The sequence below is a fragment of the Pseudophryne corroboree genome, chromosome 8, assembly GCF_028390025.1.
Source record: "Pseudophryne corroboree isolate aPseCor3 chromosome 8, aPseCor3.hap2, whole genome shotgun sequence".
Taxonomy (NCBI): Eukaryota; Metazoa; Chordata; class Amphibia; order Anura; family Myobatrachidae; genus Pseudophryne; species Pseudophryne corroboree.
This window is the reverse complement of record NC_086451.1, coordinates 34,169,696-34,186,659: the sequence shown is the minus strand read 5'-3', so window position 1 is coordinate 34,186,659 and position 16,964 is coordinate 34,169,696. Positions and strand designations below refer to the sequence as shown.

Below are 16,964 nucleotides of genomic sequence, written 5' to 3'. Positions count from 1 at the left end.
AGCCAGACTGCCATTAGGTACCGAGATGAGTTCCTCAGACCCCTTGTGAGACCATATGCTGGTGCGGTTGGCCCTGGGTTCCTGCTAATGTAAGACAACGCTAGACCTCATGTGTCTGGAGTGTGTCAGCAGTTCCTGCAAGACGAAGGCATTGATGCTATGGACTGGACCGCCCGTTCCCCAGACCTGAATCCAATTGAGCACATCTGGGACATCATGTCTCGCTCCATCCACCAACGCCACGTTGCACCACAGACTGTCCAGGAGTTGGCGGATGCTTTAGTCCAGGTCTGGGAGGAGATCCCTCAAGAGACCATCCGCCACCTCATCAGGAGCATGCCCAGGCATTGTAGGGAGGTCATACAGGCGCATGGAGGCCACACACACTACTGAGCCTCATTTTGACTAGTTTTAAGGACATTACATCAAAGTTGGATCAGCCTGTTGTTATGATACCAGTACGTCTGACCAGAGGTGATCTTATGACGGAGGTCAGAGTACTGGAATGGAATGCTGGTTACGGGAGCAGGAAAGCCTAGTAACCCCTGGCGCCCTAACTCCGTTGTCTCGCCCGTGTTATCAGAAATCCCCTGCGAGACTATGGTTGCTTGAGCCCATGGCAGCCGCGTTTGAAGGGCGGATTATGTCTGCCCAACTCCGATGCCCCCTCAGGTCTTAATGGGAGACAAAGGGAAATCCGAGACAGGGTGATAACAAGGGGCCCTCTGACTAAGCAACCAGGCCAGGGGCTACAAGCTAACTAACTTAAACCAGAAGTATGTGCGGACAAACCGCCAGGGAAAAGGACAACCAAAAATCCACGAATCCGTTACTCCTATCCAGCACCGCTGGATACCAGAGTGGATTTGTGGGAGCGGAATCCTCCGCAAAAGCTCCGAAACACAATATAACCAAATAATAAATAGTAAGCGGTCAAGCCGCAACACACGGCTACGCCGCGACTCACGAACACCACAGGATGTTAAAGGTGCTCGGTCAGGACTCCAGGAAAAGATGACAACTTCCGAGTATTGGACCACTGAGGACAGGAACGACCGGATAGACAGGACTGGAAAACTCTCTGCAACAGACACCGCAAACAGGAAGCTATTACCGGCGTCTGTGAGAAGTCCAGGGAGTGCTTTTAACTGGGAGCTCTCCAATCAGGAGCCAGACAGGGTAATTAACAATCATGCCGTGCAGCTGCATGCTGCACGGCCAGGATACCAATGAGGTGATTAATCTAGACCCAGCAACGGGGAACGCGGTCCGACAGTGGCGTCCCCGTTGCTAGGGTCTGAGCGGCTCCGTGCGCCCGGCGTCTAGCGTTGCTAGGGAGCCGGCGGCTGTCCGCAAGCGGCGTCCCTAGTTGCTAGGCGCCGGGCCGCACTGACGGGCGGACCCTCGGCGCCTAACAGTACCCCCCCCCTTGAGAGGGGTCAAGGAACCCCTAAGGCCAGGTTTCTGAGGAAATTCTCGAAAAAATGCCTTTTTGAGCCTCGGGGCGTGGAGATCCTCATCCAGGACCCAAGACCTTTCTTCTGGACCATAACCTCTCCAATGTACCAAAAAATAAAGCCGACCCCGGGACAACTTGGAATCGAGAACCTTCTCCACCAAGAACTCCTGCTGACCCTGTACATCTATTGGTGATTTCCCCTGAGAGATCTTCCGAGGAAATCTACTGGAAGAAACGTATGGTTTCAACAGGGAGCAATGGAAAGTATTTCCGATCCGGAGAGTTCTTGGTAAACGTAACCGGAAAGCAACTGGATTGATTTTTTTTATAATATGAAATGGTCCAATAAATTTAGGGCCCAATCTGGCTGAGGTTTGTCGAAGTCTAATGTTGCGAGTCGACAACCACACCCTATCTCCAACTTTAAAAGTGCACGGCCGCCGGAGCCTGTCAGAAAATTTTTTCTCCCGAAATGCCGCTTTTCTGAGAGCAAGGTGCACTTTTCTCCAAATGAGTCTGAGATGAGCGGTCAAGGTCAGAGAGAGGAGACAGAGGAATGTTGAAAAAAGGAATTAGCTCTGGGGTGAAAACCAAAAACTGTAAAAAATGGAGACACATTGGTGGAGGAATGACAGGCATTGTTGTAAGCAAACTCCGCCAACGGAAGAAACTCGGACCAGTCATTTTGGAGTTTGGCCGAGTACAAACGCAAATATTGTTTTAATGATTGATTAACTCGCTCAGTCTGCCCGTTGGATTGGGGATGGTAGCCAGACGTTAAAGACAATTTCATCTTTAAAGAGGCACAAAAAGACTTCCAAAATTGTGCAATGAATTGTGGACCCCGATCAGAAACAATATCAGTGGGTAACCCATGGAGTCTGAAAACATGGCGGAGGAACAAAACTGCCAATCCCTGGGCAGATGGCAATCGGGGAAGAGCAATGAAATGGGCCATCTTGCTAAAACGGTCAACTACCACCCATATGACTCGGCATCTGGCTGACAGAGGGAGGTCCACCACAAAATCCATGGATATATGAGACCATGGCCTGAGAGGAACATTCAAGGGCATAAGTTGACCGATAGGCAAGGAACGGGGAACTTTATGCTGTGCACAGACCTGACACGAAAAAACAAACTCCTTAATGTCTTTGGAAAGACCAGGCCACCATACTGAGCGGGAGACTAATTCCAAAGTCTTAGCGATCCCCGGATGCCCGGCAACTTTGCTATCATGAAACTCCGTCAAAACAGTTGCTCTCAAAAACTCAGGGACATAAAGACGACCAGCAGGAGTATTTCCAGGAGCTTGATGTTGAAGCTGCTTTAACTGGGTAAATAAATCTTGTGTGAGGCCTGCCCGAATGACTGAAGACGGAAGTATGGGAGTAACAGGACTGTTATCATGAACTGGAAGAAAACTGCGTGACAGGGCATCCGCCTTGGCATTCTTGGAACCTGGCCTGAAGGTGATAATAAACTTGAAACGAGTAAAAAATAAAGCCCAACGAGCTTGCCGGGCATTCAGCCGTTTAGCTGATTCAATGTACTGAAGATTTTTGTGATCAGTCAAAACTGAAATGGTATGTGTTGCTCCCTCAAGCCAATGCCTCCACTCCTCGAAAGCCCATTTAATAGCCAGTAATTCCCGGTTACCAACATCGTAGTTGGATTCAGCAGATGAGAATTTCCTGGACATAAAGGCACAAGGATGTAATTCTAGAGAATCCGGATCCTTCTGAGATAGGATAGCCCCTACTCCAACCTCCGAGGCATCAACCTCAACAATGAAAGGCAATTCTGGGTTGGGATGTCTGAGGACCGGGGCTGAGACAAAGGCTTGTTTCAAGGCCTGAAAAGATAACTCAGCTTCACGTGACCAGTTGGTTGGATCCGCTCCCTTCTTAGTCAGTGCCACAATGGGAGCAACTAGGTCGGAGAAAGAATGAATAAATCTTCTATAATAATTCGCAAACCCTAAAAAGCGCTGAATTGCTTTTAAGTTGGTGGGTTGCGCCCAACTAAGGATGGCTTGGAGCTTCTTCGGTTCCATACAGAATCCCCGAGGGGAAATAATGTACCCTAAAAAGGATACCTCCGTGACATGAAATTCACACTTCTCCAGCTTGGCATATAGGTGATTTTCACGTAATTTTTTTAGAACCTGACGCACCTGGGTAACGTGTTGTTCAATAGAGTCAGAATATATCAAGATATCGTCTAAATAGACTACTACGAATCTTCCAAGAAAATCACGGAGCACATCGTTAATGAGATCCTGGAAAACTGCCGGAGCGTTAGACAGGCCGAATGGCATAACCAGATACTCATAGTGACCCGACTGAGTACTGAATGCCGTTTTCCACTCATCCCCTGACTTGATTCGGATGAGGTTATATGCTCCTCTCAGGTCAATCTTAGAAAAAATCACAGCCGAACGTAGCTGATCAAAGAGGACAGAAATCAGCGGCAAAGGGTAAGTATTTTTTACTGAGATTTTATTCAAGGCTCTAAAGTCAATGCAAGGTCTGAGTGATCCATCCTTCTTCTCCACGAAGAAGAAGCCTGCACTTAAAGGGGATTTAGACGGCCTGATAAATCCTTTCCCTAGGCTTTCTTTAACATATTCATTCATAGCCACAGTTTCTGGTCCGGACAATGCATATAACCTTCCCTTAGGCAAAGTGGCACCAGGAATTAGCTCAATAGCACAATCATAAGGCCGATGGGGAGGCAGAATGTCCGCATTGCCCTTGGAAAATACATCAACAAAATCCTGGTATTCCACAGGAATGGGTGCGGGAATGACAGCAGCTATTCTGATGGGAAGCGTAATACATTCTTTATTACAGATGGTACCCCACTGTGAGATCTCCCCCGACTGCCAATCAATGATGGGATTATGAAAGGCCAGCCAAGGGTGACCCAGAACCACTGGAACTGCTGGGCAATGGGTAAGGAAAAATTCAATTTTTTCGGAATGAAGAGCTCCTACCGAAAATAGTACAGGAGGTGTACAGAGAGAAATAACCCCATTGGACAAGGGACTCCCATCTAAACCATGCATGGTGATACACCTACCCAAGGCTAACTGAGGAATACCTAAGGCCTTGGCCCACGTTGAGTCCATAAAGTTCCCTGCAGCTCCACTGTCAACAAAAGCCGACACCGAGGAACAGAGGCTGCCAAAGGAAACTTTAGCTGGGACTAACAGTGAATTATTTGAGGAGATAAGCTGCAGACCAAAGTGAACCCCCTCACAATTCACTTGGTCGAGGCGTTTCCCGACTTGTTCGGACAATTACGGGCAAAATGTCCCTTACTCCCACAGTACAAACAAAGACCAGAATTTTGCCTTCTGGTTCTTTCTTCAGGAGACAGCTTGGAGAGACCTATCTGCATGGGCTCCTCTATGTCCACAGGAATGGAAAAAACACCAGGAGTAGACCCGACAGATGCTCCTTTTTCAGCCCTCCGCTCTCTGAGACGACGATCAATCTTAATAGAAAGCTCCATGAGTTTATCAAGAGTCTCAGGAGCGGGATACTGAAGGAGACTGTCTTTTATAGACTCAGATAAGTCGAGGCGAAACTGACTGCGCAGGGCTGGGTCATTCCATCCACAGTCGTTCGACCAACGGCGAAACTCCGTACAATAAATCTCTGCGGGATTCTTACCCTGTCTGAGAGCACGCAAATGACTCTCGGCGGATGCCTCTCTATCAGGGTCATCATACAATAGCCCTAAAGACCCCAGAAAGGCGTCTACAGACAACAATGCCGGATCGTCCGTTCTTAAACCAAAAGCCCAGGTCTGGGGATCCCCCTGAAGTAAAGAAATAATAATTCCGACCCGCTGAGATTCCGTACCTGAGGAGACTGGTCTTAAACGAAAATAAAGTTTACAAGACTCTTTAAAATTAAAAAACTGCTTTCTATCCCCAGAAAAACGGTCAGGCAAATGCATTTTTGGTTCAGGAACGACCCTCGGGGAAGTCCGTAACAGATCTTCCTGTGACCTCACCCGAAGGGATAGATCCTGAACCATCTGAGTAAGTTCTTGAATCTGACTAACTAGAAGCTGGCCAGGATTTGGCCCTACACCAGTGGGATTCATGAGGCCGACAAATCTTCCAAACTGAAATAAGGGAAAAAATCAAACCCTGTTTAATTTTAAATTTTAGTCTGGCCGGTAATAATGTTATGATACCAGTACGTCTGACCAGAGGTGATCTTATGACGGAGGTCAGAGTACTGGAATGGAATGCTGGTTACGGGAGCAGGAAAGCCTAGTAACCCCTGGCGCCCTAACTCCGTTGTCTCGCCCGTGTTATCAGAAATCCCCTGCGAGACTATGGTTGCTTGAGCCCATGGCAGCCGCGTTTGAAGGGCGGATTATGTCTGCCCAACTCCGATGCCCCCTCAGGTCTTAATGGGAGACAAAGGGAAATCCGAGACAGGGTGATAACAAGGGGCCCTCTGACTAAGCAACCAGGCCAGGGGCTACAAGCTAACTAACTTAAACCAGAAGTATGTGCGGACAAACCGCCAGGGAAAAGGACAACCAAAAATCCACGAATCCGTTACTCCTATCCAGCACCGCTGGATACCAGAGTGGATTTGTGGGAGCGGAATCCTCCGCAAAAGCTCCGAAACACAATATAACCAAATAATAAATAGTAAGCGGTCAAGCCGCAACACACTGCTACGCCGCGACTCACGAACACCACAGGATGTTAAAGGTGCTCGGTCAGGACTCCAGGAAAAGATGACAACTTCCGAGTATTGGACCACTGAGGACAGGAACGACCGGATAGACAGGACTGGAAAACTCTCTGCAACAGACACAGCAAACAGGAAGCTATTACCGGCGTCTGTGAGAAGTCCAGAGAGTGCTTTTAACTGAGAGCTCTCCAATCAGGAGCCAGACAGGGTAATTAACAATCATGCCGTGCAGCTGCATGCTGCACGGCCAGGATACCAATGAGGTGATTAATCTAGACCCAGCAACGGGGAACGCGGTCCGACAGTGGCGTCCCCGTTGCTAGGGTCTGAGCGGCTCCGTGCGCCCGGCGTCTAGCGTTGCTAGGGAGCCGGCGGCTGTCCGCAAGCGGCGTCCCTAGTTGCTAGGCGCCGGGCCGCACTGACGGGCGGACCCTCGGCGCCTAACACCTGTAGTGTGTTTTTCCACTTTAATTTTGAGTGTGACTCCAAATCCAGACCTCCATGGGTTAATAAATTTGATTTCCATTGATAACTTTTGTGTGATTTTGTTGTCAGCACATTCAACTATCTAAAGAACAAAGTATTTAATAAGAATATTTCATTCATTCAGATCTAGGATGTGTTATTTTAGTGTTCCCTTTATTTTTTTGAGTAGTGTATATATATATATATATATATTATTAGAGATGTGCAGCGGGCATTTTTCATGTTTTGGTTTTGGATTCGGGTCCGTGGTCGTGTTTTGGATAACGGACGCGTTTTGGCAAAAGCACCCTTTCGGGTTTTTGATTCGGATGTGTTTTTGATTCGGGTAATTTTTGAAAAAAACACAAAGACAGCTAAATCATAGAATTTGGGGGTAATGTGATCCTATAGTATTATTAACCTCAATAACAATAATTTCCAGTCTATTCCGAACACCTCACACTATTATTTTTAGTCCTAAAATTTGTACAGAGGTCTCTGGATGGATAAGCTAAGCGACCCAAGTGGGCGGCACAAACACCTGGCCCATCTAGGAGTGGCACTGCAGTGTCAGACAGGATGGCACTTAAAAAAAAATTGGCCCCAAACAGCACATGATGCAAAGAAAAGAGAAAAAGAGGTGCACTGTGGTCGCTGGACAGCTAAGCTAAGCGACACAAACACCTCAATATCACTGGAATTATTTGTTCTAATAAATGGTATTATTGGTCTAAATCACTGGAAGAAAATGACAAAATCACTGGAATTAAATGGCAGTAATGTCGGGAATTATATCAAATGGCAGTACCACTGGACATATACGGAAGTGCCAGACAGGATGGCACTTTAAAAATAAAATAAAATAGTCCCCAAACAGCACATGATGCAAAGAAAAGAGAAAAAGAGGTGCACTGACCAGTGATTCTGAGCACTGATGATACTACTGAGCAGTGATACTGCGAACTGACACTGAGCACTGACCAGTGATACTGCGCACTGATGATACTACTGAGCAGTGATACTGAGCACTGACCAGTGATACTGAGCACTGATACAACTGAGCAGTGATACTGAGAACTGACACTGAGCAGCACAAGATACTGAGCACTGATACTACTGAGCAGTGATACTGAGCACTGATGATACTACTGAGCAGTGATACTGAGAACTGACACTGAGCAGCACAAGACACTGAGCACTGAGCAGTGATACTGAGCACTGATGATACTACTGAGCAGTGATACTGAGCACTGATGATACTACTGAGCAGTGATACTGAGCACTGATACAACTGAGCAGTGATACTGAGAACTGACACTGAGCAGCACAAGATACTGAGCACTGATACTACTGAGCAGTGATACTGAGCACTGATGATACTACTGAGAAGTGATACTGAGAACTGACACTGAGCAGCACAAGACACTGAGCACTGAGCAGTGATACGGAGCACTGATGATACTACTGAGCAGTGATACAGAGAACTGCCACTGAGCACTGACCAGTGATTCTGAGCACTGATGATACTACGGAGCAGTGATACTGAACACTGACCAGTGATACTGAGCACTGATACAACTGAGCAGTGATACTGAGAACTGACACGGAGCAGCACAAGATACTGAGCAGTGATACTGAGAACTGACACTGAGCAGCACAAGACACTGAGCACTGATGATACAACTGAGCAGTGATACTGAGAACTGACACTGAGCAGCACAAGACACTGAGCACTGACCAGTGATTCTGAGCACTGATGATACTACTGAGCAGTGATACTGAGCACTGATGATACAACTGAGCAGTGATACTGAGAACTGACACTGAGCAGCACAAGACACTGAGCACTGACCAGTGATTCTGAGCACTGATGATACTACTGAGCATTGATACTGTGCACTGATGATACTACTGAGCAGTGATACTGCGAACTGACACTGAGCACTGACCAGTGATACTGAGCACTGATGATACTAGTGAGCAGTGATACTGAGCACTGACCAGTGATACGGAGCACTGATACAACTGAGCAGTGATACTGAGAACTGACACTGAGCAGCACAAGATACTGAGCACTGACCAGTGATACTGAGCACTGATGATACAACTGAGCAGTGATACTGAGAACTGACACTGAGCAGCACAAGACACTGAGCACTGACCAGTAATTCTGAGCACTGATGATACTACTGAGCAGTGATACTGAGCACTGATGATACAACTGAGCAGTGATACTGAGAACTGACACTGAGCAGCACAAGACACTGAGCACTGACCAGTGATTCTGAGCACTGATGATACTACTGAGCAGTAATACTGAGAACTGACACTGAGCAGCACGATGCAGCACAAGACACTGAGCACTGAATAGTGATACTGAGCACTGATGATACTACTGAGCAGTGATACTGAGCAGCACAATGCAGCACAAGACACTGTATTAGTATTAGTGAGCAGCACAAAAGCACTCTGGAATTGTCACCCCCCAGATACCACTGTGACTGGAATAATGATCGATGCACAGTCACAGCACCCTACAGCAGCAAGATGCAGCACAAGACACTGTACTAGTATTACTGAGCAGCACAAGACACACTGTACTAGTATTACTGCGCAGCACAAGACACTGTACTAGTATTACTGAGCAGCACAAGACACTGTACTAGTATTACTGAGCAGCACAAGACACTGTACTAGTATTACTGAGCAGCACGATGCAGCCCAAGACCATGATCACTGATACTGAGCACTAGTATCCCCACTTGGGTGGTGGTCCCCCCGAGGTACCGGGCCTGAAGCGTGGCGAGCCCACAAGGGGATTCCGGCGGTGATCTCATGATCGTCATTATCCCAACTGCTGGGATCTCATACTGATCCCAACCGAAGATATGGTTGTATACAATATATAATGGTATAAGATATCACAGAGTAGCATGAGGTATTATAGCATAGGATGTTATGTGATCGTATGTAGTGATATCTGTATAAAGTCAGTTATTATTGCGCAGTATATACCTATTACTGGAGAGAGGATATGGAATATTACACAGGGAATCACAATACAGTATATAGTGGTATAAGACATTTTCCAGCACAGCGTATAGGTATTATGGGTAATATAGCATATCACAGCACAGCATATAACCAGTAAAATAACATAGCGGAACAGCCTGTACTGCCACTGGCAGCATAAAGTACGACGGTAAAATTACAAAGAAAATAAAATTAGAATGTAACACAATTCCTCCTCTCAGGCGCCAGGACCAGCAGAGATTTATTAGCTGCGGACATAAGTGATAACATATTTACTTAGTGCCCATTCTCTTGTTGTGCATCTCTTTTTGTCTCAGTTTTATAGTCCCTTTTAGTTCTGAGCCGTCTCCTCACGTAACCTCTTTCAGTAGATGATCCGCCGCTATGCTGGGACATATTCCAGTGTTGCGCATGAGCCGGGAATGTAACATGGCAGCGCTGTATAACTGCGATTCTTTCATCTGCACGAAATGCTAATCAAATGGTGAATTTCACAAATTTCTGTCTCCTGGGAAGAGATAACTGTAAAGGAATTATTCCTCTGGCCAGACCTGAGCGTGATTTGTGAGACGTGTTTTTTTCCATTGTGTTTCATTGTCTCCTGAGAGGAGGTTGCGAGTGTGGAATTTAGACATTATTTTCTGCTATCTTCCAGAAGATAAATTAAATTAGACTGTTTATTCTTAGAACTATGTGTTATTGTAATACCAAGACTCAGACACTTGTGCGTTTAAGTGCACGTCTCCTGTGGTGGCAGCCATTTTGTCAGCTTCACCAATGTTGGTGTTAATTCTGTAGGGGCCCGTGACTGAGGTACTTTTGGAAGGAAAGCTGAAAAGTCACCATTTTTGGATGTGCAATATACACAAATTACCTCACCGAAGCACTATTTATTTCAGAGGGGTCATGGGTATCTAGTGATTTGGCTTTATGCTGATTAATACTTCAGTATTGTTTCACCTCACAAAATGGCTGCCTCCATTGTATATGCAGTACTGTGCAAAAGTTTTAGGCAGGCGGTTTATTTTTATCAATTGCAAAATTACAAAGTGAATCAACAGAAGAGAAATCTGAATAAAATCAACATCTGGTGTAACCACCCTTTGCCTTCAAATCTGCATCAGTTCCTCTAGGTACACCCGCACACAGTTTTTGAAGGAATGCGACGGGGAGGTTGTTCCAAACATCTTGGAGAACTAACCACAGTTTGTTCACCGAAAAGCTGGAGTGGTACAATAATGGGTGTCTGCTGGCAAGAGTGAAGCATGGTGGAGGTTCCCCGCAAGTTTAGGGCTGCATTTTAGCAAATGGAGTTGGGGATTTGGTCAGGATTAATGGTGTCCTCAATGCTGAGAAATACACTCATTCATCATGCAAAACCATCAGGGAGGCGTCTGATTGGCTTCAAATGTATTCTGCAGCAGGACGATGACCCCTAACATACAGCCAATGTCATTGTAAGAACTATCTTCAGCATAAAGAAGAACAAGGAGTCTTGGAAGTGATAATACGGCCCCCACAGGTCCCTGATCTCAACTTCATCAAGTCTGTCAGGGATTTCATAAGAAGACAGAAGGATTTGAGCAAGATTACATCCACAGAAGATCTGTGGTTAGTTTTTCAAGATGTTTGGAACAACCTTCCAGTCGAGTTCCTTCAGAAACTGTGCCTGTTAGAAGTGCGGATTTGTGAGTGTGGTCTTAAAACGTGTCATCTGCCATTTTGTAGTCAAGAACCAATACGCCCGCGAAAGGTTCAACTCAGTAGGAACCAGCGTTCTCACCGAGTTGCTTTGTTTTGTGGCTTTTTATATGTGCTGAAACCATACTCAAATGAAGCTTATCAATTGATTAGGGACCACTGCTATCGCTAAGGTGCTTTGTACTGTAAATTATGCAGTGAGACAGCCATTTTGTGTCTTAAAACTGTAATGCAGCCATTGAATCCTTTTTGAATCTATGACATCATGGCTGCCTGGTCCATGGGCCTCATAGAGTACCTCCGTGATGGCAGATTAGGCTCCGAATGAATTCATGTGGTCGTTCTCACACATAATTTTACCACAAAATGGCTGCCTCAGCCTGTGTTTCAAGCATCTGGGACCTATGTTTTGTTTACATGTGCTTTTGCGCTTAACTTTGAGTTTTTATTTTTTTTCTCAAGGCAACCACAAATCATTTTTTTTGTTTGTTTTTATCATTACGGCCTCATGTCTCATCTTGATAGTTAATTAAAGCCTGACTCTCCTTCCAGTAACATGGCTGGAGCGGGACCCTCCGAAGTGTCTTTCCTTGAAGAGGGGTGATTGTGCGGGGGTTAATCTGAATTCCGTGCTGTGTGTGTGGTTTGTGCTCTTCTGAAAATCCTTTTTTCTGCGCCAACCACAGATCTGATTTATGGAATTGATCTAGACGTATCCCCCAGTGGGGAGCTGCGAGTTCACCAAAAGCAGCTCTCTGTCTTGCAGGAAAGATACAATCTGCATGTGGCTATAACGTGGGGACCGAAGGAGGGGGCCCAAATCATTCCCCTTTAGGAATTTGTTTTTCTACTTATTGGACTTGTCTGTGGAGGGGTCATACACAGTTGGATGGACTTGAGGCAACCTTTCCTACAAATATATTCCCTCAGACAAATGGTTTGCGCCCTTATTTTTTTTTTCCAGCCACAATTTGTCTCTCTCCGGATGCTGGTGAACTACAAGTCTCGGCACAACATTCCATACCTATTTGTAGTCACTTGATGTTTGCCGTATGAACCGATTCCTGTCATTGTCTAGTCTCCTATAACGATGTTAAGTTTGTATCATAGAGTTATTGAACTTGCGGCCTTACAGCTGCTGTGGAACTACATATCCCAGTATGCTCTGCCACAATTTTTCTGTTAGGGTTAGGGCAGAGTTTCCCAAACTCCACCATTTACAGTCCAGGTTTTAAGGATATCAACACTTGAGTCTAGATCAGGGGTGGCCAACCAGTCCGAGGCAAAGAGCCGGAAAAGATCCATAGTAAAGGTGAAGAGCCACTATCATGCGCGCGGCGCAAAAATGGGGGCGTGGCCTAGTTGTCACAAAGCCACACCCCATTTTTGTGCGCACACCTTTTGGTATCACATTTGTAGGAGTATGACCTTGTGTCAACCCCGTTTTTAGTCATGTTGTACAGTGCCACATACATATAATGCCCCAGTACAGTGCCACATACATATAAAAATGCCCAAAAATGGGTGCCTCCACAGTGCCAGATACACATATATCCCCACAGTGCCAGATAAATATATGCCCCCATTGCCAGATACATGCCCCACAGTGCCAAATACATATATGCCCCACACTGCCAGGTACACATGTCCTTACAGTGCCAGATATGCCCCCAGTGCCGGATACACATGCCCCCACTGTGCCAGATATGCCCCCAGTGCAGGATACACATGCCCCCACTGTGCCAGATATGCCCCCAGTGCAGATACACATGCCCCCACAGTGCCAGCTATGCCCCAGTGCCAGACATACGTGTCCCCCTAGTGCCAGACGTGTCCCCCTAGTGCCAGACGTGTCCCCCTAGTGCCAGACGTGTCCCCCAGATGTGCCCCCCTGTGCCAGATGTGCCCCCCTGTGCCAGATGTGCCCCCCCTGTGCCAGATGTGCCCCCCCTGTGCCAGATGTGCCCCCCCTGTGCCAGATGTGCCCCCCCTGTGCCAGATGTGCCCCCCCTGTGCCAGATGTGCCCCCCAGTGCAGATACACATGCCCCCACTGTGCCAGATATGCCCCCAGTGCAGATACACATGCCCCCACAGTGCCAGATATGCCCCCAGTGCCGGATACACATGCCCCCACTGTGCCAGATATGCCCCCAGTGCAGATACACCCCCCTAGTGCCAGACGTGTCCCCCTAGTGCCAGACGTGTCCCCCTAGTGCCAGACGTGTCCCCCTAGTGCCAGACCTGTCCCCCTAGTGCCAGACGTGTCCCCCTAGTGCCAGACGTGTCCCCCAGATGTGCCCCCCAGTGCCAGATGTGCCCCCCCCAGTGCCAGATGTGCCCCCCCCTGTGCCAGATGTGCCCCCCCTGTGCCAGATGTGCCCCCCCTGTGCCAGATGTGCCCCCCCTGTGCCAGATGTGCCCCCCCTGTGCCAGATGTGCCCCCCAGTGCAGATACACATGCCCCCACTGTGCCAGATATGCCCCCAGTGCAGATACACATGCCCCCACAGTGCCAGATATGCCCCCAGTGCCGGATACACATGCCCCCACTGTGCCAGATATGCCCCCAGTGCAGATACACATGCCCCCACAGTGCCAGCTATGCCCCAGTGCCAGACGTGTCCCCCTAGTGCCAGACGTGTCCCCCTAGTGCCAGACGTGTCCCCCTAGTGCCAGACGTGTCCCCCAGATGTGCCCCCCAGTGCCAGATGTGCCCCCCCTGTGCCAGATGTGCCCCCCCCTGTGCCAGATGTGCCCCCCCCTGTGCCAGATGTGCCCCCCCTGTGCCAGATGTGCCCCCAGTGCAGATACACATGCCCCCACAGTGCCAGATATGCCCCCAGTCCCGGATACACATGCCCCCACTGTGCCAGATATGCCCCCAGTGCAGATACACATGCCCCCACTGTGCCAGATATGCCCCCAGTGCCGGATACACATGCCCCCACTGTGCCAGATATGCCCCCAGTGCAGATACACATGCCCCCACAGTGCCAGCTATGCCCCAGTGCCAGACACACGTCCCCCTAGTGCCAGACGTGTCCCCCTAGTGCCAGACGTGTCCACCAGATGTGCCCCCCAGTGCCAGATGTGCCCCCCCTGTGCCAGATACACATGCCCCCACAGTGCCAGATATGCCCCAGTGCCAGACACACGTCCCCCCAGTGCCAGACACACGTCCCCCCAGTGCCAGACACACGTCCCCCCAGTGCCAGACGTGCCCCCCCAGTGCCAGACGTGCCCCCCCCAGTGCCAGACGTGTCCCCCCCAGTGCCAGATGTGCCCCCAGTGTGCAGATACACATGTCCCCAAAGTGCCTCAGCCCCCCTCCCCCCCCCCAAGTGCTGCTGGAGGGGAGGAGAGCGCAGCGTGCGCCTCACCTGCCCCTCTGACTCCAGCAGCGGTATTTTGAATTCGGCGCCGGCCCATGAGCCAATCAGAGCTCGCGGTCCGGTAGCCAATCAGGAGCCTTAGCTGCCGGACCGCAAGCTCTGATTGGCTCATGGGCCGGCGCCGAATTGAAAATACCGCTGCCGGAGTCAGGGGCAGGAGAGGAGCACGCTGCGCTCTCCTGCCCTCCCATCACACGCCGGAGACCTGCCGGGCAGTGTATGTAGGCAGCGGTGGCCGGGTGCGGATCGAGCCGCATGCGGAGGATGAAAGAGCCGCGGTTTGGCCACCGCTGGTCTAGATGCTTAAATAATTTTGATCAAGGTACTAATTGTCACCTTTGCTCAAGTATGGATATCCATAAAACCTGGACTGTAATGGCGGCGTTTGGGGAAACTCTGTACTAGGGCATGCTAATCCTGTGGCAGGACATGTTGAGTTGCGTAGTTCCACAGCAGCTTCCAAGTTTATTTCCCTCTTGTTCAAGGTCTGGAAAACCAAAAAGAAGACATTTAAAATAAAATAACATTTGATTAAACGCCTGATTTGACTGCATGTCGGATCTGCGTTTGTGTCCGCCCTGTCTGGAGTTCCGCGCTTCGCAAACCGGTCTCTTACTCGCCACCACCACGGTTTATTTCCACAAGTGCCACATTTCTGTCAGCCGGCATGTTTCGCTACCCTGCACAGAAAAGGGGAGTCCAATATATGTCGTGTGAAATGATTTCGGCCTAGGTGTGATGCTTTGTTGCTATTGCAGCTTTGAGGAGAAATGATCTGGTCCACTAGGCAGCTCCATCTGAGGTAAAAATTCAACGGGAAATGGGGTCCCTTTGATGCCATTTGGAGAAAAATGTGCCAACTTTACGTCTCCTGAAGAAGGGTATATTTGCAGCTGGTTTATCCTAATTAGGTGGGTGTTCCACCCGCCTAATTATTTGTCGCACTGCGCTGTTGTCTGTTTAACCCAACCACGGAGAGAGCTGGTAACAGTAATCCTTTCACTAGGAGGAGGTATCTGTGTTTGGTCCCTGCTGAGGCATCTAGTATCTTCTGCCCGTCGGCCATCTGGGCTTGATGGCACGGCATAGGTACCCATCAGCTGCTGGTACACTGGCTTGCATTGTGTGCATATGGCCGCAGTTTCTTGGCATGAGCTTGCACACACATAGCTTCTGTGAAGTCCTCCGCCTGTGAGTTCTAGGGGGTGTAGCCTGTTTAGTTATTTTCTGTTTTTAATATCTCCCACTGTTTAGTCTGTAGCGGGGACCCCTGGGGATCACTTCTCCGAGCCATCTGTGATGTTTTAAGACTCTCCTCTGAACACAATGAGTTTATGTCTAGCACCGTCCCTTCTCCCACACGGTCGGGGCACGGGTATGACTGACGTTGGGTCAGGAGACACTTGGGGGGGGGGGAGTACAGACAAAATTTGGTGTTATTTAAAGTTTAGGCAGCGCTGGCGGGGCGGGGACCTCAGCCGCCTTGTTTACTCATTGGAACACTTTTTTTTTATTCTCACTATTTATTATTATTTTGTTTGGTTTATTATTTAGGCAGGCGTTCGGTGCCGGTCGCTGTTAATTACCTTGCTTCTCCCGCTTCTGTGAGAGAGCGCTGTGTGCGGGAAAACAGCGTTACGAAGAAGTAAAATTTGTACAAAATCTCTAATATAGGCATTGTCATTTTAGTTTATTTTTATTAACTTTTTTTGAGGAGAATTATGTTCTGATGGGCCAGCACGATGTCTGACAGCCCATAATAGAATGTATTATGTCAGCATTCACAATGGTTGACATTTATTTAATGTCAACATTCATGTCATTGCCGACATTAGGATCAATTTGGCATCTGAAGCGGGAATGGTGTAATGGTTAGCATTACTGCCTCACAGCACTGAGATCATGGGTTCGATTCCCACCATGACCCTAACTGTGTGGAGTTTGTATATTCTCCCCGTACTTGCGTGGGTTTCCTCCGGGTACTCCGGTTTTTACCCACAATCCAAAAATATACTGTTAGGGTAATTGGCTCCGAACAAAATGGCCCCTAGTGTGAATGTGTGTATATGTGATAGGGAATATAGAGTGTAAGCTCCACTGGGGCAGAGATTGATGTGAATGGGCAAATATTCTTTGTAAAGCGCTCCGAAATATGTGTGCGCTGTATAAAGAACAGGTAATAAAT

At 48.3% G+C, this 16,964-nt stretch overlaps 1 protein-coding gene across 6 annotated transcripts in view; it reads left to right on the top strand.

The window, feature by feature from the left end:
• Positions 1-16,964, top strand: part of EXD3 (exonuclease 3'-5' domain containing 3) — a 347,667-nt gene that overhangs the window by 25,910 nt on the left and 304,793 nt on the right. The gene's annotated exons all lie outside the window — the stretch shown is intronic.